The sequence below is a fragment of the Somniosus microcephalus genome, unplaced genomic scaffold (genome assembly GCF_052327205.1).
Source record: "Somniosus microcephalus isolate GS21.2 unplaced genomic scaffold, FLI_Smic_1.0 unresolved_chr2, whole genome shotgun sequence".
Taxonomy (NCBI): Eukaryota; Metazoa; Chordata; class Chondrichthyes; order Squaliformes; family Somniosidae; genus Somniosus; species Somniosus microcephalus.
The window spans coordinates 59,100,131-59,124,123 of record NW_028225180.1 but is presented as its reverse complement, the minus strand read 5'-3'; the positions used below and the strand labels follow the sequence as shown (position 1 = coordinate 59,124,123).

The window sequence follows — 23,993 nt, the reverse complement described above, 5'->3', positions numbered from 1 at the left end:
GAAAGGTATTGACTTGGATAGAGAACTGGTTGGCGGACAGAAAGCAAAGAGTTGGAATAAACGGGTCGTTTTCCGAGTGGCAGGCAGTGACTAGTGGGGTACTGCAAGGATCGGTCCTCGGACCCCAGCTGTTCACAATATATATTAATGATCTGGACGAGGGAATTGGATGTAATATCTCCAAATTTACAGACGACACAAAGCTGGGTGGGAGGGTAAGCTGTGAGGAGGATGTCGCGAAACTCCAGTACGATTTGGACAGGTTGGGTAATTGGGCAGAAACATGGCAAATGCACTATAATATGGATAAAGGTGAGGTTATCCACTTTGGTGGCAAAAACAGGAAGGCAGGTTATTATTTGAATGGCAATAGATTGGGAGAAGGGGAAGTGCAAAGAGACCTAGGTGTTATTGTGCACCAGTCGCTGAAGGTAAGCATGCAGGTGCAGCAGGCGGTTAAGAAGGCAAATGGTATGTTGGCCTTCGTAGCAAGAGGGCTCGAGTACAGGAACAAGGATGTCTTGCTACAGTTGTACAGGGCCTTGGTGAGACCGCACCTTGAGTATTGTGTGCAGTTTTGGTCACCTTACCTGAGGAAGGACGATCTTGCCATGGAGGGAGTGCAGCGAAGATTCACCAGGCTGATACCTGGGATGGCAGGAATGACGTATGAGGAGAGATTGTGTCGATTGGGCTTATACTCACTGGAGTTTAGAAGATTGAGAGGGGATCTCATCGAAACCTATAAAATTCTGTCAGATCTGGACAGACTAGATGCAGGAAGGATGTTTATGATGGCCGGGCAGTCCAGAACCAGGGGTCATAGTCTAAGGATAAGGGGTAAGCCATTTAGGACTGAAATGAGGAGGAACTTCTTCACCCAGAGAGTGGTGAACCTGTGGAATTCTCTGCCAAAGAGGGTGGTGGAGGCCAGTTCATTAAATATATCCAAGAAAGAGTTGGATATATTTCTTGGGGCTAAAGGAATCAAGGGATATGGGGAGAAAGCAGGGACAGGGTACTGAATTTGGAGGATCAGCCATGATCTCATTGAATGGCGGAGCAGGCTCGAAGGGCTGAATGGCCTACTCCTGCTCCTACCATCTATGTTTCTATGTTTCTATGTCATCTCACTGGGCCCATCCGCCCCAGGTTACACACTGTCTGATCTCACTGGGCCCATCCTCCCGGGGTTACACACGGTCTGATCTCACTGGGCCCATCTTCCCTGGGTAACACACTATCTGATCTCACTGGTCCCATCCTCCACCGGTCACACGTTGTCTGATCTCACTGGGTCCATCCTCAACGGGTTACACACTGTCTGATCTCACTGGGCCCATCCTCCCCGGGTTATACACTGTCTGACCTCACTGGGCTCATCCTCCCCGGGTTACACACTGTCTAATCTCACTGGGCTGATCCTCCCTGGGTTACACGCTGTCTGATCTCTCTGTGGCCATCCTCCCCGGGTTTCTCAGTCTAATCTCACTGGGCCCATCCGCCCCGGGTTACACACTGTCTGATCACACTGGGCCCATCCTCCCCGGGTTACACACTGTCTGATCTCACTGGGCCCATCCTCCCTGGGTAACACACTGTCTGATATCACTGGTCCCATCCTCCACCGGTTAAACATTGTCTGATCTCACTGGGTCCATCCTCACCGGGTTACACACTGTCTGATCTCACTGGGCCCATTCTCCCTGGTCACACACTGTCTGATCTCACTGGGCCCATCCTCCCCGGGTTACACACTGTCTGATCTCACTGGGCCGATCCTCCCTGGATTACATAAAGTCTGATCTCACTGGGCCCATCCTCCCAGGGTTACACACTGTCTGATCTCACTCGTAGTTTTATTCTAACTCCAGCATTTCTCCAAACCCTCAGTTCCGGTGCTGTGTGTTTAGTTTGGAGATTTTCCTCACAGTAAATTCCGGCCGCCTGAGCCTCCCCCAGTTTCACTGCTCTGGGCGGAAATGCGCCATTTTGTGTCCAAACTGCCTGAACCCACCGCGCCCTCCACCCCCGGAGCAGCCCCGGTATTGTGAGCCTGTTCAGCACATTCCCCGGGAGCTGGTGCTGACAGGAATCTCCCCTCCGTTTCTCTGCAGAGTTACAAACCGGGGCTGTGACTCTGTGAAGCCCCTCCCTCCCTCGCTGTGATCTGAACTCTGGGCTGAGCAGCCGCGCTGTCAGGCCGTGTGCTGAATGGAGCCGAGTTCCCTCAGTCACAGAGCGCGGCCCCTGTAACCCGGGCAACCATCCTGTTTCTTACCGTCACTCACACACTGGCCCGCGCCGCCCAGCCCGGCCCGGCACACAACAAACCCCGCCCACTGCATATCCCCGGATCAGCAAGGGAGCGGCACTGCGCCTGCGTAGGAGACAAAGGGAAAGGCACTGCGCCTGCGTAGGAGACAAAGGGAAAGGCACTGCGCCTGCGCGGGAGTGCAAGGCGACTCATGATTTTTCAGGCTGACTGTGACATCATTGCGCCTGCGTGATATTTCCCCTCCGCCTCCCTGTGTGAGCCGGTCTGGAATTTTCTGCGGTTGCGCGGAGGGTCGCTCTCGCTGCCTCTCTCTCGCAGTCTAGTTTGTCCTTGGAGAGGGAGCAGGCTTTTAATTCATCACAGCTAAATCGCCATCAGACTGAGGCAGATGGACTGTACTGTCCTTTCATTGCGCTCCTGGGAAAAGGCGGACAGCAGGAATGTTCACTACAGCGCCCCCAGTGGTGGCAGGAATACCTCTGAACATAGCGACAGGAGGAGGCCATTCAGCCCCTCCAGACTGTTCCACCATTCATGTAGATCATGGCTGATCTGGGTCATCACTCAATGCATCCACCGTGGTTCGTTAACCCTTAATGCCTAACAAACATCTATTCATCTCAGAAATTACATTTTCAATTGACCGAGCCTCAACAGCTTTTAGGAGGAGAAAGTTCCAGTTTTACGCTAGCCTTTTTGTGATGTAATACGTCCTGTCATCATTAGAGGTTAGCTCTAATTTGAAGGTTATGCCTCATTGTTCAAGACTCCTCTGCCAGAGGAAATTATTTCTCTCTATCCACCCAACCGAATCCTTTAATCATTTTAAACACCTCAATTAGATCACCACTTCATCTTCTGGGGAATACAAAACCTAGTCTATGCAACCTGTCCTCATAATTGAACACTTTTTGCTCCGGTGTCATTCCAATGAACCTGCGCAGCATCCCCTCCAAGACCAATATATCTTCCGAGGGGCGATGCCAAGAACTGAATAACATGTGGAACAATACTCTATTTTAAATGTATTGAGACAGGTGTTAGCAAATTTAGAACAGTGCGTTAATAAACCACGGCAAGAGGAAGTCTTATGAATTATATATATCTATATAACCTACTGCTCAGAAAGAACAGGTTCCTACTGCGAGACTGCCGATTACATAGACTGCAGTTTATCACAGAATCACAGAAACCCCACAGTGCAGATAGAGGCCATTTCGGCCCATCGAGCCTGCACCGACACATATCCCACCCGACCTCCGTAACCCCTACACCAACACATATCCCACCCTATCCCCGTAACCCCACGTATTTAATCCCCCTAACACTAAGGGTCAATTTATCATAGCCAATCATCCTAACCCGCACTGTGGGTGTGGGAGGAAACCGGAGCACCCGGAGGAAACCCACGCAAACACGGGGAGAATGTGCAAACTCCACACAGGTCCCCCACTACCACAAATTTTGCAGTCGAGTATCCCGCATTTGGGGACATCGCAGGCGTCAGCACACCCGAAGTGCAATGGGCTAGCCTCGTCCTGGGAGAACCACCTTCTTGATCATGGTCTCTCCCCTGAACGTTTCACGGTCCTTCGGGTATAAGTTGGAGCCAGCACCTCTTGTGCTGAGATTGAACCGTTTATTACCCTAGAAATAGAGAAACTCGATTGCCGAAAATAACTGAACACAGAAATAACAAAGCCAACATCACATGTTTGGAGTTTAGTTCCGAACATTAACCCTGAACATTCAGCCAGTGCTTCTAACCATGAAGCTGCGATTCCAATGACGGATTTTTTACTCCACCAGACCTGACACTGCAGATTTACTGAACCCAGCGTCAGTTCCCTCTGTACAGAACATTAAGCAGCGCCGCGTCTGCAGAAGTACAGCAATAAAATAGTCACGTTGCAGGAAATACAGTCCGACTGCTCTGTAAATCTGATTGTCTTAAACAATCTAAATCTGTTACTGTTAACAGTGACCATTTGCATTACACAATATTGAATTTGAGTGCGAAATATCCGATCCTCACCGTTGTACATCTGAAATGTTACAAAATTACAGTAAATTCTGGAAAATCTAGTCAGTCTTTGAAGAGCTGAAACATGGTGATAATCAGGGGACTGTGTTGACCGAACAGGGAAATGAATCTAGAAAATATCGGGACAAATACCTTTCTCAGTTTAATAAACAGAACCCTCGGCCAAGGAAGGTAGCTGGGTCAGGTGATCAAACAAAATAATAAGTTGTGAGCAATTTTACGAATCTTTATTAAAATATAAGATTTATATATCATTTTATCACCAGTTTATGAAGAAATGAATCATTTAATTCAACTGCAATTGTGAAATCCAGCAAAAGATTCACAGAGTAAATACATTTTCGTAAATCCCCGCATCCAGTTCAGAATTGTAAGACTTTGGAGAGTTGGATATGAAATATATTTGAATGTCTGGTGCCACCTTAACAGGTATTATAATATCGATATTCTGGCCATCAAAAAGGTCGGTTCTTTCTCAGTTGGTGCTGGGGGCGGGGAGATAGTTCAGTTCTGCTGGCCTCGGCCTCAGACTGGAGTCACCTCTTAGATCAAACCCCTTTACTCTAAAACACACAAGATTCACTTGTGACTTTGTGTTTAGAGACAGAAACTGATCTCACTTCACATCCCATTGCACGGCCTTATGCTGGATAATTGTGCTTGGTGGTCACTCTCCCAGTCTCATTCCCACCTTATCTTGTAACATTTGTATACTGTCTACAGGACCAGTGTTTATCTGAGTAAATAGGATTCTCTCTTACCTTTCTCCCCAGTCAATCTATAGAAGCTCTTTGAATCGCAAGGCCTCTCTTTGGTTCTTGCTCTGACAATCCTGTGCTGGTTCAAATGCTGTCGTTCCTCAGTCTACAATCCTTGTTTACTTGGAGCTGTGGACCTTTCTCAATCACTCCATCATTCACCAGGTGATCTAATTATGGTAGGGCAGAAAATTCCAACAATATTGGCGGTGTGAAGTAGAAGATCACCAACCAACCACAGCCATATTATTAATTTATTCACTGTTGTATCCTCCACTTCGGCAGAGAAGGGCCTGACCAGCCCTTGTTTCACAGGAGCACCGCTCAGTTCCCAACACACCCCATCCTACTGCTAGCATTTACCATTCACTTTTTGCGGTTTCCCTGTATTAACTGTCAGATATTCCCTTCCCTTCCCCGCTCTCAGTCATACCACCAATATTAATTGTACACACAGCCCAGTTCTGCGCAGCTGAATACTGCGGTTTATGACACTGATCCCAGCAGGCAATCCATTACTGCATCCTACACTCTATTCCGGATTGCAGAGATAACAATGGGATCAATCGCTCACGGGATACCCCACCTCTTATTCAAGGTCGAATATGATACTTCGATTATTTCACGTCCGTAAAGTCGCAGGTCCGCACGCCTGGATTCCTGAAAAAAAACAGGAAGAGGCTGAAATGTGCAATTTTCTCCCCATGCATTTGAAGAATCGGCACCGTTTGAATACACATGCCCCATCCTCACCGAGTTAAAAATGTCTGATCGCACTGACCCCAACCTCCCCGTGTTATGCACTGTCTGATCTCACTGGGCTCAGCCACCCCGGGTCACACGCTGTCTGATCTCACTGGGTCAATCCTCCCCGGTCACACACTGTCTAATCACACTGGGCCCATCCTCCACGGGTTACACTGTCTGATCTTACTGGGCCCATCCTCCCCGGGTTACACAGTGTCTGATCTCACTGGGCCCATCCTCCCCGGGTTACACAGTGTCTGATCTCACTGGGTCAATCCTCCCCGGGTTACACACTGTCTAATCACACTGAGCCCATCCTCCCCGGATCACACACAGACTGATCTCACTGGGCCATTCCTCCCTGGGTTACACCCTGTCTGATTACACTGCGCCCATCCGCCCCGGGTTACACACTGTCTCATCTCTCTGGAGCATTCCTCCCTGCATTACACACTGTCTGGTCTCACTGGGACAATCCTCTCCTGGTTACACACTTTTTGAGCACAATGGGCCCATCCTCCCCTGTTCAGATACTGTCTGATCTCACTGAGCCCATCCTCCCAGGGTTACAGCAGTCTGATCTCAATGTGCCCATTCTCCCTGGCTAACACACGGTCTGATCTCACTGGGCCCACCCTCCCGGGTTTAGTGTCTGAAGTCACTGTGCACATCCTCCCCGTGTTATACACTGTCTGATCTCACAGGGCCCATCCTCCACGGGATACACATGTATGATCTCACTGGCTCATCCTCCCCGGGTTTAGTGTCTGAAGTCACTGTGCTCATCCACCCCAGGTTACACACTGTCAGGTCTCACTGGGCCCATACTCACCGGGTTACACACCGTCTGATCTCACTTGGGCCCATCCTCACTGGTTTACACATGGTCTGATCTCACTAGGCCCATCCTCCCCAGGGTATACACTGTCTGATCTCACTGGGCCCATCCTCCCCGGGTTACACACTGTCTGATCTGCCTGGGCCCAACCTCCCCGGGTTACATACTCTCTGATCTCACTGGGCCCATCCTCCCTGGGTTACACACTGTCTGATCTCACTGGGCCCATCCTCCCCGGGTTACACACTGTCTGATCTCAGTGGACCCATCCTCCCCGGGTCACACACTGTATGATCTCACTGGGACCTTCCTCCCTATGTTACACAGTGTCTGATCTCACTGTGCCCATTCACCATGGGTCACACACTGTCTGATCTCAGTGGACCCATCCTCCCCGGGTCACACACTGTCTGATCTCACTTGACCCATCCTCCCCGGGTTAAACATTTTCTGATCTGACTAGGCCCATACTCCGAGGCATACACACATCTGATCTCACTGGGGCCATTCTCCACGGGTTAAAAACTGTCTGATATCACTGGGCCCTTCCTCCATGGGTTAAACACATCTGATCTCACTGGGTCTATCCTCCACGGGATACACATGTATGATCTCACTGGCCCCATCCACCCCAGGTTACACACTGTCAGGTCTCACTGGGCCCATCCTCACCGGGTTACACACCGTCTGATCTCACTGGGCCCGTCCTCAGCGGGTTACACACTGTCTGATCTCACTGGGCCCATCCTCCCCGGGTCACACACTGTCTGATCTCACTGGGTCCATCCTCCCCGGGTTACACACTGTCTGATCTCACTCGGTCCAACCTCCCCGGGTTACACACTGTCTGAACTCACTGGGCCCATCTTCCCCGGGTTACACACTGTCTGATCTCACTGGGCCCATCTTCACTGGGTTACACACTGTCTGAACTCACTGGGCCCATCCTCCCTGGGTTACACACTGTCTGATCTCACTGGGCCCATCCTCCCCGGGTTACACACTGTCTGATCTCACTGGGCCCATCCTCCATCCCCGGGTTATCCCCCGTTTTAGGCCCTTTTCAGTAGATTCCATGGGGCTAATACCCCTGGCCATCCCCTGTTACAAAGTAAAATCCTTCCCTCCCTCGCTGTGATCTAAACTCTGGGCTGAGCAGCCGCGCTGTCAGGCCGTGTGCTGAATGGAGCCGAGTTCCCTCAGTCACAGAGCGCGGCCCCTGTAACCCGGGCAACCATCCTGTTTCTTACCGTCACTCACACACAGCCCGGCACACAGCAAACCCTGACCACTGGAGAGCACCGCTTTGAAGGCTCCGACTCCCATGTAACCCGGGGAGCGATCCGTCTCCTTACCACCGCACGCCGATCGCCCCGCGCCGCCCGGCACAAGAGGCAAACTGACCCGGAATAACAGCAGAGAGCGAGACTGCGCCTGCATGAGGGCCAGAGAGCGAGACTGCGCCTGCGCAACAGGGCCAGACTCTTCCTGCTCTCATTAAGTAATTGGCGGAATAGGATAGCTGGCCTGAATTGAATCCAAAATAACAACAGAAAATGCTGGAAAAACTCAGCAGGTCAGGCAACATCCATGGAGAGAAATTTGAGTTGATGTTTTGGGTCGAACTCTTCTTCAAAACTGGAAAGAAAAGAAGATAGATCGGAGGCTGGGCTGCGATCGGACAAAAGAATAAAAGAAACAAAAGAAGTAAAAGAGACAATAAAAGGTATTAGAAGCTAGACCAGATGGTAATAGGCTGAGATTAGGTGTAAAGTGTACTGGCAGGGCAAGAGATAGCTGCCAGGTGTGAGAGAGAAACAAAAGGAAAGGGGGGGTGGGGGAAGGAGTGGAAAAATTACAAGAAAACTGAAATAGGGGCCGAGGTTATGATCTGAAATTGTTGAACTCGATATTGAGTCCGGAAGGCTGCAGAGTACCTAATCGGAAGATGAGGTGCTGTTCCTCGAGTTTACGTTGAGCTTCCGTGGAACAATACAAGAGGCCAAGGACGGTGAGGTCCGAGCGGGAATGGAGCAGTGAATTAAAATGACAGGCGACCGGAAGCTCGGGGTCACCCTTACGGACTGAATGGAGGTGTTCCGCAAAGCGGTCACCCAATCTGCGTTTGGTCTCCCCAATGTAGAGGAGACCGCATCGTGAGCAACGAATACAGTATACTAGATTGCGAGCAGTACAAGTAAATCGCTGTTGTTCCTATCTGTCTATGGTCTTCTACTGTCCCATATTTATATCATGTTTTAATTATCTGGAACCAATATTAACAATCTATCACATAAAGGCACTCTCTAAACAGTTGTAATATAAATAAACGTTTCTCGTAATTAAAATTCGCAGATCCACTGACATTTGGAACGATTGAAAGGATTCACTAGAACTGTGATGTCTGAGGTTTAACAGGAAATTAACGTGACAGGAGATGAGTTGGGCCAACAGTAAATGTGAATCTTACAGGAAGTGTGCTTTACAAACAAGAATTCATTAATAACTGGTGAATCTCAATGGCAATGTTCAAACTCAAACTGATAAAGGAGGAATGTCTCTTCACTGCATCTGTAGGAAGAGGCCAGAATGGCAGGTGGACATGTGGAAATGTTAGAACATGTGCGAACTACTGGAACAATATTCACTTTTCAGAAGGGGGTTGAAACAGCTTTTATCAATATAAGAAGCATGATTTAACCATGGCAAGAGGACTTTGTACGAATTATGTATATCCATATAACCTACTGTTCCAACACAACAGCTGTATAATCTTATTTGAATATTGTGGTCATTGTATTAAACTTATTGCAGGAGATGTCCCTACTCCTGGACTGCCGATTACACAGACAGGAGTTTAGATTGAATGTTTCACAGTCTTTCGGATATAAATTGGAGCCAAGGTCTCTTGTGCTGAGATCTGATAAGATTGTTACCCTGGCAATAGAGGAAATCACTCAGCGAAAATAACTGAACATAGAAGCAACGAAACCAACATCACATGTTCTGAGTTTAGTTCAGAACATTAACCCTGAACATTCAGCCAGTTTTTCTAGCCATGAAACTGCTATTCCAATAACGGATTTTTACACCAATAGACCGGACACTGCGGGTTTACTGAATTCCAGTTGTACAGAACATTAAGCAGCGCTGCATCGACAGAAATACATCAATAAAATAGTCATTGTTAGAAATAGACTCCATCACCTCTGAAAAGCTAATTGTCGTGAACCATCTGAATCTGTTGCTGTTGACAGCGACCAATGAAATTGCTGCTAAAATACTGAATTTGATGATAAAACATTTGACTGTCACCTTTACAAAAAGGAATGTTAGAACTTTTGAATATACACGTCATTTCATGAAACTCCAGTTCCTGTTTAAAGAACTGAAACATCTTGTTTTTATTTCCTGTTAGTATAAGATCCCAACAATAATCGGGTGACTGTGTTGAAAGAGCAGGGAAATAAATCTAGGAAGTATGGGGACAAACACAGCTCTCAATTTAATAACAAGAACCCTCAGCCGAGGCAATGAGCTGAATCAGGAGAACACTGAGACCGCATGTCTCCGGACCATTAGTCCTGGATCTGGATTACTAGGACAGTAACATAACCACTGTGCTAATGGACACCTAATATTGTCATTATGGGCGGAAGATTGGATTCTGTGGTCCTGTCTGTGCAGCACCCGAAACCCCACACATCTGTAGCTGGTGCTAATCGCCAGGTGTAACCTGAGATCAGTGAACTGAAATCAATTCCCTGTGCTCCAAGGATCAGTACATGTCTACCTAGGAACTGCTCGGGTGGGCAGGATCCTGAATACCGGTGACAGACACTGAGAGGGAAATGTTTTGGGGTGTCAGCAGGCGCATGTGATGACGGGTCGGGTGGGATTTTCTTTTGTCATCCGCCGCCACACGACTTCCCAGATGGTGGGTCTGTCAACTCTGAACAGACCTGACTCGCAGCGGCGGGGGAGGCAATTTAGGTCATTAGGACCTTGTTAAAAGCAACTTAAAAAGAATTTTGAGCTCACCATCAGAGTTTCCCAGGTAGCCCATGGGCTCGACGCTACTCGGGGATCACGTCAGGTAAGCAGGGTGGGAGTGGAATGGCCAAGGAATCATCTCATTACTTGACAGCTGGAAATGTGGTATAAAAGCTCCCAACTCACAGCTGTTCACTTTCCAAGCTCGGAAGCTGTTGCTTACTGCATTATGGAAGACAGATTGAGCTTTATGCAGGATTCAAGTTTTTGGAGTAAACACTGTATCCAATGTCACCTCATTGGAACAACCTCTCTCACCATTGACAGATCGCTTCTGTCATCTCAACTTCGCCTACCATCAATAACATCTGCATCGGTAGCATTGAAACTATCCGAACTTGGTCCTCAGAATCCCAACAAGATCAGCCCCAGCACCAGCAGCACCAGGCACACCACCAGCACGAACAACAATGCAAAACGTCTCTGCAATCAACTGATGCTGCCCAGGACACAGGGCATCAGCACCCGATCACACTGCTGCCAGGGATGTCAGGCAAGGCCTCACCATGGCCAGATTTACTTCACTTGCTGCTGTACACCGTGGCTGCCACCTTATGCTCCAGGCTGACACCACCCCACACCAACAACATACAGATCCCTACAATGCCCAAGCCATTACTTTCACTCTCATCAGCATTGTGAGGGCTACCATTATGTGTCACCATTCACTGCAACTCTCTAATCCACTTCCATCGGTGCACACAGATCTGTCCATGAAGGGAAGGTATTGAAAATAACAATTTCAACGTTTCACAGCACATTAACAGAAACTTCATATGAAGATTAGTTAAAACACAAAAGTGCCTACTGATGCGTGTTGCTGTGAGAACATAAGAAAATTAGAAATAGGAGCAGGATTAGGCTATTTGGCACTTCGAGCCTGCTCCGCCATTCAATAAGATCATGGCTGATCTTTTACCTCATCTCCACTTTCCTCCACTATTCCCATATCCCTTGATTCCCTTAATATTCAAATATCTATCAATCTCTCTCTTGAATATACTCAACGACAGAGCCTCCTACACCATCTGACTGAAGAAATTTCTCCTAATCTCAGTCCTAAATGGCCGACCCCTTATTCTGAGACTGTGACCCCTGGGTCTATACATCCCAGCCAGGGGAATCTTCCTCCCTGCATCTATCCTGTCAAGTCCAATAAGAATTTTGTATTTTTCAATGAGATCACCTCTCAATCTTCTAGAGAATATAGGCCTAGTCTGTTCAATCTGTCCTCATAGTACAATCCCCCATCCCAGGTATCAGTCTGGTGAACCTTCGTTGCACTTCCTCTGTAGCAAGTACACCCTTCCTTAGGTAAGGAGACCAATACTGTACACAATTGTTCAGGTGTGGTCTCACCAGGGCCCTACATAATTGCAGTAAGACCTCTTTACTCTTATACTGAAATCCTCTTGTAATGAAGGCCAAAATAACATTTGCTTTCCTAATTGTTTGCTGTACCTGCATGTTAACTTTAAGTGATTCGTGCACAGGGACAACCAGGTCCCTCTAAACTCCAACATTTCCCAATCTCTCACCTTTTAAAAAATGCACTGCTTATCTATTTGTCCTAGCAAAGTGGATAACTTCATATTTCACCACATTATTTTCCTTTTGCCATGTTCTTGCCCAATCACTTAGCCTGTCTATATCCCCTTGAAGCCTCCTTGCATCCTTCTCAGAACTTAATTTCTCACCCAGCTTTATATCATCAGCAGCGTGGATATATTACATTTGGTCCCCTCATTCAAATTATTGATGTCGATTGTGGGTAACTGAGGCCCAAGAAATGAGCCTTGTGGTACCACACTAGTTATAGCCTGCCAGCACGAAAATGACCCGCTTATTCCTACTCTCTCTTTTCTGTCAGTTAACCATTCCTCAATCATTGCTAATATATTACCCCCAATCCAATGAGCCCTAATTTTGTTTAATAACCTGTTGTGTGGCACCTTATCAAATGACATTTGTCACCTAAGTTATTGGATTGAGGGATTGAATGGCCTCCAGTTTTTCCTATCTGTTTATGGTCTTGTCTTGTTCGATATTTCTATCGTGTGTTAATTATCTGGGAACAATATTAACTATCTATCATATAAAGGCTCTCTCTAAACTGTTGCAAGATGAATAAACCTTACTCACGTAATTAGAACTAGCAGATCCACTGCCATTTGGAACGAGTGAAAGGGTTCACAAGAACTTTGATGTCTGTGGTGTAACAGGAAATGAATGTGACAGGTAATAAGTTAGGCCAACAGTAAATATGAATCTTACAGGAAGTGTGCTTTACAAACAAGAATCAATTAATTACTGGTGAACCTCGATGGCATTCCTCAAACTCCAACTGATGAACTAGAATGTCTTTTCACTGAATCTGTAGGAAGAGGCCAGAGCAGCAGGCGGACATGTGGAAATGTTGGAACATGTGCGAACACATGGAGTAATATTCTCTTTTCAGAAAGAGGTTGAAACGGGCTATATCAATATAAGAAGCATTATTAAACCATGGCAAGAGGAGTTACTATGAATTATATGTATCTATATAACCTACTGCTCCAACACAACAGCTTTATAATCTTAATTTAATATTGCGGCCATTGTATTAAAATTATTCCAGATATCCAGAAGATCTCCCTACTCCTGGACTGCCAGCTGCACAGGCAAGAGTTTACATTGAATGTTCCACGGTCTTTCAGATATAAATTGGAGCCAAAGTCTCTTGTACTGATATCTGACATGTAATGATCAGTAACCTGTCATTCTGGAATGGTACACTAGGTGGTGCTGTATGTATATAAGAGTGGGCTACCCATGATGCACTAGGCTACCCACAAGGCAGCAGTCAAGATGGAGGCCTCTACAGATACTGTACCTAGTCCACATGTGCTCAATAAAGTGTCTAGCAAAAGCTAGCTGTTCTTAATAAAACGACTAGTTATTAATGAACATAACATAGTACCAGGATTGGTAAGATCTGCTGAACATTGTGCAATGCGACATGGAGAATTTGAAGACACCAGAGCGCTTGAAACTCACAGGAAATGTCGACTACATTTGGCAGACTTTTAAACAACAATTCGAACACTACATTGGTGCCATCGGGTGCGGTACAAAACCAGACGCAAGGAAAATAGCATTGCTGCTCACGGTTGCAGGCCCACAGGCGATAGAGGTATTTAATACATTTGTATTTAATCCAGAGGAGAACAGAGAAAAATTAGACGATGTGCTAAAGAAGTTTGATACACATTGTTCTCCAAAAAAGAATGAAATCTATGCGAGGTACATCTTCCATTCTCAGACACTCCAGCAAAATAAGACTTTTGATAGCTTTTTGACTGATCTGAAACTGAAAGCACAGACATGTAATTTCTCTGAGCTGAAAGCATCCATGATTCGTGACCAGATTGTGTTTGGTATTCATGATAAAAAAGTCAGGGAACATCTGTTGAGAGAAACCGAACTAACATTGGAAATTGCTGTGAAAATATGCCAAGCTAGCGAGCTAACTCAAAAGCATGCCAAGACTTTCAGTGAAATCAATGATGATGCGATTGCAGTAAGTGCTGCTGTCGGGGCTGTGTCCTACAAGGGGAAGAAACATGGGCAGAACAGAAGTGAAAAGCAATCGGAGGAAGGAATTTTTAATTGTAAACGCTGTGGTTACAAACACCAGTTAAAACAACGTTCAGCGTTTAGAAAAATGTGCACAAAATGTCATGGAAAGAATCACTTTGCCAAACAATGCTTTTCAAAAGTAAAAACTAAGAAAGGGCAACGAGTTAATGTAATTGAGGACACTGATTTAAGTGAGACATGTTTTGTAGGAATGGTGTCATGTGACAATATCAAAAAGGATACAGAAAATGTGCAGCCCTCAGGAATTAACAATGCTGAACATAAAGTTAATGCAGTAAAAGAGGACAAATGGATGATCCCACTGCAGGCAAATGGAGCATTAGTTACATTGAAACTAGACACTGGGTCAAAAGCAAACTTAATCAGTATGAGTGACAATAAAAACATGAAAGAAAAGCCCAAAATACAGAAAAAGTCAGTACGACTGAAGGACTATAATGGACAGAAAATAGATAGCTTAGGTGTATGCAGACTTAAAGTGATGGTCAAAGACAAAGTGCATCATCTCATGTTTTCTGTTGTGGCTGAAGGACCTGATTCACTACTGGGTGACAAAGCTATTGAGGACTTAGAACTGGTCAAGAGAGTCGACCGTATAAACTGTGCCATAAGCAGACCAGATGACTCGGTGGATTCTGTAGTGAATAATTTCAAGGATGTGTTTCAGGGATTTGGAGTTCTACCATTCACTTACAAGATCCAGCTAAAGGAGAGTGCTCAGCCAGTGGTACATGCTCCACAAAGAGTTCCAGCACCCCTGTGTGACCGGCTCAAGAATGAACTGGACAGAATGACCACACTAGGAGTCATCAGGAAAGTCGAAGAGCCAACAGACTGGGTTAACTCCATGGTATGTGTAAAGAAAAAGAACAATGATCTAAGAATATGCATGGATCCAAAGGATTAAATGCAAACATAAAACATGAACACTACCAGATTCCCAAGCGAGAAGAAATCACCAGTGCAATGTCAGGCGCCAGATACTTTACAAAGCTCGATGCCTCACAATGATTTTGGCAACTAAAACTGGATGAAGAGAGCACCAAACACTGTACCTTCAACACACCATTTGGCAGGTATTGTTTCCTCAGAATGCCTTTCGGGATAATATCTGCATCTGAAATCTTTCATAGAGTGATGGAACACATAATTGAAGGTCTGGAAGGAGTTCGGGTCTATGTTGATGACATTATCATCTGGGGCACCACACTGAAAGAACACAATGAGAGACTGACTAAAGTGCTACAGAGCATACGCCGGAATGGACTGAAGCTCAACAAAGCCAAGTGTCAGTTTGGCATCCAGGAAGTCACTTTCCTAGGAAACAATCTATCTGGTAAAGGAATAGAGCCAGATATGGAAAAAGTAAACGCCATACTCAAACTGCCCCGACCCACTGACAAAAAAGGAGTGCTACGCATCATGGGGATGATACATTTCATTGGAAAGTTCATTCCTAACTTGTCAGCCAAGACAGCCTGTCTGCGAGACCTGCTATGTAAAACAAATGAGTTTGCATGGACAGAAAGACATGAACAAGGGTGGATAAACCTCAAAACAGTGCTGACAACCACACCTGTACTCACCTTCTTTGACCCAACAAAAAGAATCAAAGTGTCAACAGATGCATCAAAAGATGGCTTAGGTGCGGTCTTGCTACAAGCAGAGGGTGAAGATTGGAAGCCTGTTGCCTATGCCTCCAGGTCTATGACTGATACTGAGTGTCGATACGCCCAGATTGAAAAGGAATGTCTAGGCTTGGTAGTTGGACTAGAAAAGTTTCATGGCTACATATATGGGCTTCCCACCTTCACAGTTGAGACAGCCCACAGCCCACTGGTTGCCATCATAAAAAAGAACCTGAATGAGATATCTCCAAGGATTCAACGACTCATGATGAAGCTGCAAAGATATGACTTTGAACTGATCTACACACCAGGCAAATACATAGTGTTAGCAGATGCACTATCCCGAGCACGCACAATGAGACATGTGAGCTCTACTGAAGAAGACGTGGATGTTCATGTGAGTATGGTCACTGCTGCGCTGCCCGTGTCAGACACAAAATCAAAGCAAATAGCAGAAGAAACAGTAAAAGATACAGTATTACAAACAGTAATAGAGAACATTCATCATGGTTGGCCAAAAGGTTCCTGTCCAAAATATTTTCACATAAGGTCAGAATTGAGTGTCGCAAGTGGACTATTACTAAAACAGAACAGAATAGTCATTCCACAGGCTTTACGTCAAGACATGCTCAAAAGGATTCTTGAGGGACACCTCGGAATTGAAAAATGCAAAAGGAGAGCAAGAGACACTGTTTATTGGCCTGGCATAAATAAGGACATTGAGAACATGATAGGCAAATGTGAGACATGTCAGAAACACCAAAACAAACAAGCAAAGGAACCAACGATAGTAGCTGACATACCAACAGCACCATGGCAAAAGGTTGGTATGGACCTTTTTCATTTAAATGGAAAAGACTATCTAATAGTGATTGACTACTATTCTAAGTATCCTGAAATGGCACTGCTCTCAAGCAGCACAGCAAGTAGTGTCATAATGCATGTGAAATCCATCTTCGCCAGACATGGAATTCCCAGGATTGCCATTAGCGACAATGGTCCGTGCTTCAACTGTAATAGAGCCAACAGTTTGCAGCACATTATGACTTTCAACACATCACATCCAGTCCTTTGTATGCTCAGTTGAATGGTAAGGCAGAGAAAGGTGTTCAAGTTCTCAAGCAGCTACTGAAGAAAGTGACAGAAAGCAAGTCTGATCCTTATCTCGCCCTGCTGAGCTACCGAGCCTCATCTTTAGACTCTGGTTCTTCACCTGCTGAACTCCTAATGGGTCACAAGTTGCGTACCACGCTACCCTGCTGTGCAAAAGAAAAGCAGAGTAAGGAACTGAGACAGGGACTTCAACTGTTAAAGCTGAAACAGAAATCATACTATGACAAGTCATCCAAAACTCTGAAACCATTGACAAGGGATGATGTTGTCAGGATTGAAGATCCAGATGCATGGAACAAGAACGCTACAGTTCTTGAGAAAGTAGGGCCAAGGTCATACACTGTTAGAACTGAGGAAGGACAGATTCTCAGGAGGAACCGCCGTTCCCTCCTAAACACACAAGAGACTATCGAAGAGCAAATCAATGACAATGCCGCAACTGAATCTTGTCACTCACCACCAGAACAATCTAACACAAATACACATACAGGCTCTCATGAAAACACATCAGACTTACCTGTGCTGAGAAGATCCACACGTGAAGTAAAAAAGCCTGATAGACTTAATCTTTGAGTACAAAGAAAACTACATTGAAAATGTATTGACTGTTGAAGATGTTTATGTTGTCATTGATTGATATTGATTGATACTGATTTTGTTTAACCTCAAAGAAAGGGGGATGTAATGATCAGTAACCTGTCATTCTGGAATGGTACACTAGGTGGTGGAGTTTGTATATAAGAGTGGGCTATCCACGATGCACTAGGCTACCCACAAGGCAGCAGTAAAGATGGATGCCTCTACAGATATTGTACCTAGTCCACATGTGCTCAATAAAGTGTCTAGCAAAAGCTAGCTGTTCTTAATAAAAACGACTAGTTATTAATGAACATAATATGACAGATTGTTACCCTGGCAATAGAGGAAATCAGTCAGCAAAAACAACTGAACAAGAAAGTAACAAAACCAGCATCACATGTTCTGAGTTTTGTCAAGAACATTAACCCTGAACATTCAGCCAGTGTTTCTAACCATGAAGTTGCGATCTCAATAAAGGATTTTTACACCACCAGACCTGACACTGCGGGTTTACTGAATCCACCGTCATTTTCAGCTGTACAGAACACTAAGCAGCGCTGCATCGACAGAAATACATCAATTAAATAGTCACATTTTTGGAAATAGACCCCCTCACCTCTGAAAATCTAATTGGCCTACACCATCTAAATCTGTTACTGTTAACAGTGACCAATTAAATTGCTGCCAAAATACTGAATTCAATTGCAAAACATTTGACAGTCACCTTCTTTACACTTCGGAATGTTAAAACATTTGAATATACACGTCACTTCATGTAACTCCAGTTCCTGTTTAAAGAACTGAAACATGTTGTTTTAATGTCCTGTTAAAATAGGATCCCCACAATAATTGCTTGACTGTGTTGAAAGAGAAGGGAAATAAATCTCGAAAATATGGGGACAAACACCCCATATTCAAAAGTTTAATAACAAGAACCCTTGGCCGGGGCAGGGAGCTGGATAAGGAGAACAGCGAGACCACATGTCTCCAGACTATTAGTCCAGGCCTCTGGATTACTAGGACAGTAACAGAACCACGGTGCCAGTGGACCCCTAATAATTTCATTATGCGCGGGAGATTGGATCTGTGGTTCTGGCTCTGCAGCATCCGAACTCCCGCACATCTGTTGCTGGCTCTAAGTGCCAGGTGTAACCTGAGATCAGTGAATTGAAATCAATGCCCTGTGCTCCAAGGACCAGTACATGTCGACCTTGGATCGAATTGGGCCGCCGGGATCCTGAATACCCGGGACAGATGCTGAGGAGGGAATCTTTCAGGGAGCCAGGGGACGTGTTTGGTGAAGGGTCATGTGGGATTTTTTTTTGTCAACCCGCCGCCACGAGACTTTTCCAATTGTCGGGTCTGTGAAATCTGAACAGACCTGACACGAGGTGGCGGGGGAGGCAATTTAGGTCAATATGACCTTGTTAAGAGTCACTTAAAAAGAATTTTGAGCTCACCTTCAGAGTTTACCAGGTCACCCACTGGGTCCATGCTGCTCGGTGATCACGTCAGGTAAGCAGGGCGGGTGTTGAATGGCCATGGAATCATTTAATTACTTGACAGCTAGAAATGTGCTGTAAAAGCTCTCACCTCACACCAAACAGGGAAGGCCTCACCATGGCCAAATTTACTTCACTTGACGCTGTACACCCTGGCTGCCAAATGATGTACCAGGTTGGCACCACCCCACACAACAACATCCCTAGAATGTCCAAGCCATTCCTTTCACACTAATCAGCATTGAAGATGGTACCGTTATGTCTCACCATTCACTGCAACTCACTAAGCCACTTCCAAAGCTGCACACAAATCTTTCCAAGAACGGAACATGTTGAAAATCAAGATTTCAATGTTTGACAGAGCACTAACAGAAACTTCATATAAACATTGGATAAAACACACAAGTGCCTACCCTTGGGTGCTGTTGTAAGAACATAAGAAAATAAGAAAAAGGAGCTGAAGAAAGCCATTTGGCCCTTCAAGACTGCTCCGCAATTCAATAAGATCATGACTGATATTCATCATCATCTCCACTTTATGCACTATCCCCATATCCCTTAATTCCCTTAATACTCAATCATCTATCAATCTTTCTCTTGAATATACTCAACAACTGAGCCTCCACTGCCTTCTGGGGTAGGGAATTCCAAAAATTCACCACCATCAGAGTGAAGAAATCTCCCCTCATCTCAGTTCTAAATGGCTGACCCCATATTCTGAGACTGTGATCCCTGGTTCTAGACGCCCCAGCCATGGGAAACATCCTCCCTGCATCTATCCTGTCAAGTCCTTTAAGAATTTTCTATGTTTCAATGAGTTCACCGATCATTCTTTTAAACCCTAGGGAATATAGCCCTAGTCTACTCAATCTCCAAACATCGGAGAATCCCCCCATCCCAGGAATGAGTTTGGTTAATTTCTGTTGGACTCTCTCTGTGGCAAGTATATTGTTCCTTAGGTAAGGAGACCAAAACTGTATACAATACTGCAGCTGTGATCTCACCTGGGCCCTACATAATTACAGTAAGTCATCTCTAATCTTATACTCAAATCCTCTTGTACTAAATGCCAACATACCATTTGCTTTCCTAATTGCTTGCTGTACCTGTAATTTAAATTTCAGTGATTCATGTACAAGGACACCCAGGTCCCTCTGAATTCCAACATTTCCCAATCTCTCACAATTTAAAAAATACATTACTTTCCTATTTTTCCTACAAAAGTGGATAACTTCACAGTTCTCCACATTATATCCATTTGCCATGTTCGTGCCTATTCACTTATTATGTCTATATCCCCTGGAAGCCTCCTTGCATCCTCCTCACAACTTACAGTCCCACCAAGCTATATAACATTAGCAAACTTGGATATATTACATTTGATTCCCTCATCCACATCATTGATGTAGTTATTGTATAGCTGAGCCCCAAGCACTGATCCTTGCACTATGCCACTAGTCACAGTCTGCCAACCCGAAAATGACCCGTTTATTCCTACTCTCTGTTTTCTGTCCGTTACCCAATCCTCAATCCACGCTAGTATATTACCACCCAATCCCATGAGTCTTAATTTTGTTTAATAACTTCTTGTTTGGTACCTCATCGAATGCCAGGTTTCGTCTAAGTTATTGGCGGAACAGGTTGAGGGACTGAATGGCCTCCACTTGTTGCTATCGGTCTATGGTCTTGTATTGTCCGATATTTCTATCATATGGTAATTATCTGGAACCAATATTAACAATCTATCGCATAAAGGATCTCTCTAAACAGTTGTAAGATGAATAAACGTTTCTCATGTAATTAGACCTAGCAGATCCACTATCATTTGGACGTGTAAAAGGATTTACTAGAACTTTGATGTCTGAGGTGTAACAGGAAATGAATGTAACAGGAGATGAGTTGGGCCAACAGTAAATGTGAAACTTACAGGAAGTGTACTTTACAAACAAGAATTAATTCACCACTGGTGAATCTTGATGCCATTGCTCAATCTCAATTGATGAACTGGAATGTCTTTTCATTGCGTCTGTAGGAAGAGGCCAGGACGGCAGGCGGACATGGCCAAATAAGAACATAAGAACATAAGAAGTAGGAGCAGGAGTAGGCCATATGGCCCCTCGGGCCTGCTCCACCATTCAATAGGATCAAGGCTGATCTGAACCTAGACTCACGTCCACTTCCCTGCCCGCTCCCCATAACCCCTAATTCCCTTATCTGCTAGGAAACTGTCTATCTCCATTTTAAATCTATTTAATGTTGCAGCTTCCACAGCTCCCTGAGGTAGCAAATTCCATAGATTTACTACCCTCTGAGTGACGAAGTTTCTCCGCATCTCCGTTTTGAAACGGCAGCCCCTTATTCTAAGATTATGCCCCCTAGTTCTAGTCTCTCCCATCAGTGGAAACAACCTCCCCACATCCACCCGATCAAGCCCCCTCACAATCTTATATGTTTCGATAAGATCACCTCTCATTCTTCTGAATTCCAATGAGTAGAAGCCCAACCTACTCAATATTTCCTCATAAATCAACCCCTTCATCTCCGGAATCAACCAAGTTAACCTTCTCTGAACTGCCTCAAGAGCAAGTATATCTTTTCTTAAATATGGAAACTATTATGTCTGTATATAATTGAGACATGGACAGCGGGAGTTGATCATAACAAGTCTTTACTGAATGGAGACAAACGGGAAACTGAAACTACAGAGGGCTGATAGCGCCTTTTATACAGGGGTGGTCACTGCCGGTACTGCAGTCTGAGACCAGTTATTCCCTTAAAGGTACATACACAACAATTCCTCCCCTTTTACATAAGCAGTACATAACATTCATTTAACAACTAAATGATAACTAATTACAATCACAATTACTGTTGCTAGATACATTGGTTGAGGTTAAACAATTATAAGTTCAGTCTTTGAGGAGGCTTCCTGATTCTGTCAGGATAACGCCTCTTTGGGGTATCAGGTTCTTCTGATAAGGTTGAGTCTGGATCAATGTCGTTGTTTAGTTCATCTGCTTCCAATATCACCGATTCTGCAGTAGATGCAATTGGTACGTCAGTTTCATCACCAGGTGTATCAGATCGTGGTGTGGAGCTGACGTTTTCCAGTGACTCTAGAATCTGGTCAGCATGGCGTCTTACAATGTTCTCTCCAACATCCACGGTATACATGAGAGGCCCTTGCCGTGTACAAATCGTTCCTGGCTGCCATTTCTCTGTGCGGTAGTCCCGGGCCAACACCGGTTGACCTATCTTAAAACTCCTGGTCGGTCTTTCATTCAAATTCTGAAACTGCCTGTTCTCCACATCTCTTCTGATGTTCGGCTTAACCAGATCCAAGCGGCATCGTAGTCTTCGATTGAAGAACATCATGGCAGGAGTGTGGTTGGTAACCGCATGTGTCGCATTCCGGTCGGCAAACAAGAAGTTGTCCACCTTGTGTTGTAGGGGTATATCTTCATTACACATTGCATTGATAGCCTTCTTGAATGTTTGAACAAACCTCTCGGCCAATCCATTAGTGGCTGGATGATATGGAGTGGATGTGTAATGCTTAACACCATTGTTCTTTAAGAACCTCCGGAACTCTTCAGACAGAAACTGTGGTCCATTGTCAGAGCAAATCTGTTCAGGCAGCCCATTCCTGGCGAATATGGTTTGTACGACTGTGATAGTTTTTTCTGTGGTGGTTGAGGACATTTTTATTACCTCTGGCCACTTTGAATGTGCATCCACCGCAATTAAAAACATCGAGTCCATGAAGGGACCAGCAAAATCAATGTGCACCCTTTGCCATGGAGATGAGGGCCACTCCCATGGATGTAGAGGAGCTTGTGGTGGGGCGTTTTGGACCTTCTGGCATCCTGTACAGCTCTTGGTCATCTCTTCGATTTCTCTATCGATTCCTGGCCACCACACAAACGCTCTGGCTAAGTTCTTCATTTTTACCCCACCCAGATGACCCTCATGAAGCTCATTGAGCAGTCTATCTGTCAACTTAGGTGGAATTTCTACTCTGGATCCACACATCAAGGTTCCTCTGCACACTGACAGCTGTTCTCTTCTCAGCGAGAATGCTGGCAGCAGTGGTTCGCCATGTGCTGGCCATCCCTTCACCGTTAAATCATAGACCCGGGATAGTGTTGGGTCATTCCGTGTTTCCTTTTCTATGCTTGCATTCGTCACAGGGAGACATTTGACTATAGTCGAGTGGAATATCTCCATTGGATCCACTGCAAGTTCTTCTTCCACCGTCGGCAATGGTAGGCATGACAATCCATCAGCATTCCCATGCTGTTTACTTCCTTTGTACTCGATGTCATATTGGTGTGCCCCAAGGAAAAGGGACCACCTCTGTAGCCGTTGTGCTGTCATTATCGGTACGCCCATCTGAGGGTTGAAAATGGAGACAAGAGGTTGATGATCAGCTAGTAGATTAAATTTTTGACCGTGCAGGTAGTGATTGAACTTCTTCACCCCCTACACTAGGCTGAGGGCCTCTCGGTCAATCTGGGCATAGTTACGCTCGGCCGAAGTTAACGAACGTGACGCAAAAGCTATCGGGCTCTCTAACCCATCAAGGAATTTATGTGACAGTACTGCCCCAATACCGTAGGGAGACGCATCACACGCCAGTCTTATCGGTAGTGATGGGTTGTAGTGAGCCAATACTTCCCTTGAAGTGATTAGGTCCTTACTCTTCTGAAAGGCCCGCTTACAATCATTGCTCCATTGCCATGCTACTCCCGTTCATAGTAGGGTGTTCAGTGGGTGCAGAATTGTGGACAAATTCGGTAAAAACTTATGGTAGT

General features: G+C 45.4%; 1 non-coding gene and 1 pseudogene across 2 annotated transcripts in view; both read right to left on the bottom strand.

Annotated features, from left to right (window-relative positions):
- Positions 1-23,993, bottom strand: part of LOC147092700 (NACHT, LRR and PYD domains-containing protein 3-like) — a 497,498-nt pseudogene that overhangs the window by 62,121 nt on the left and 411,384 nt on the right. The gene's annotated exons all lie outside the window — the stretch shown is intronic.
- On the bottom strand, positions 3,697-3,861 carry LOC147092702 (U1 spliceosomal RNA). The gene has a single exon (XR_015075104.1). It is a non-coding gene; the product is annotated as a U1 spliceosomal RNA (small nuclear RNA).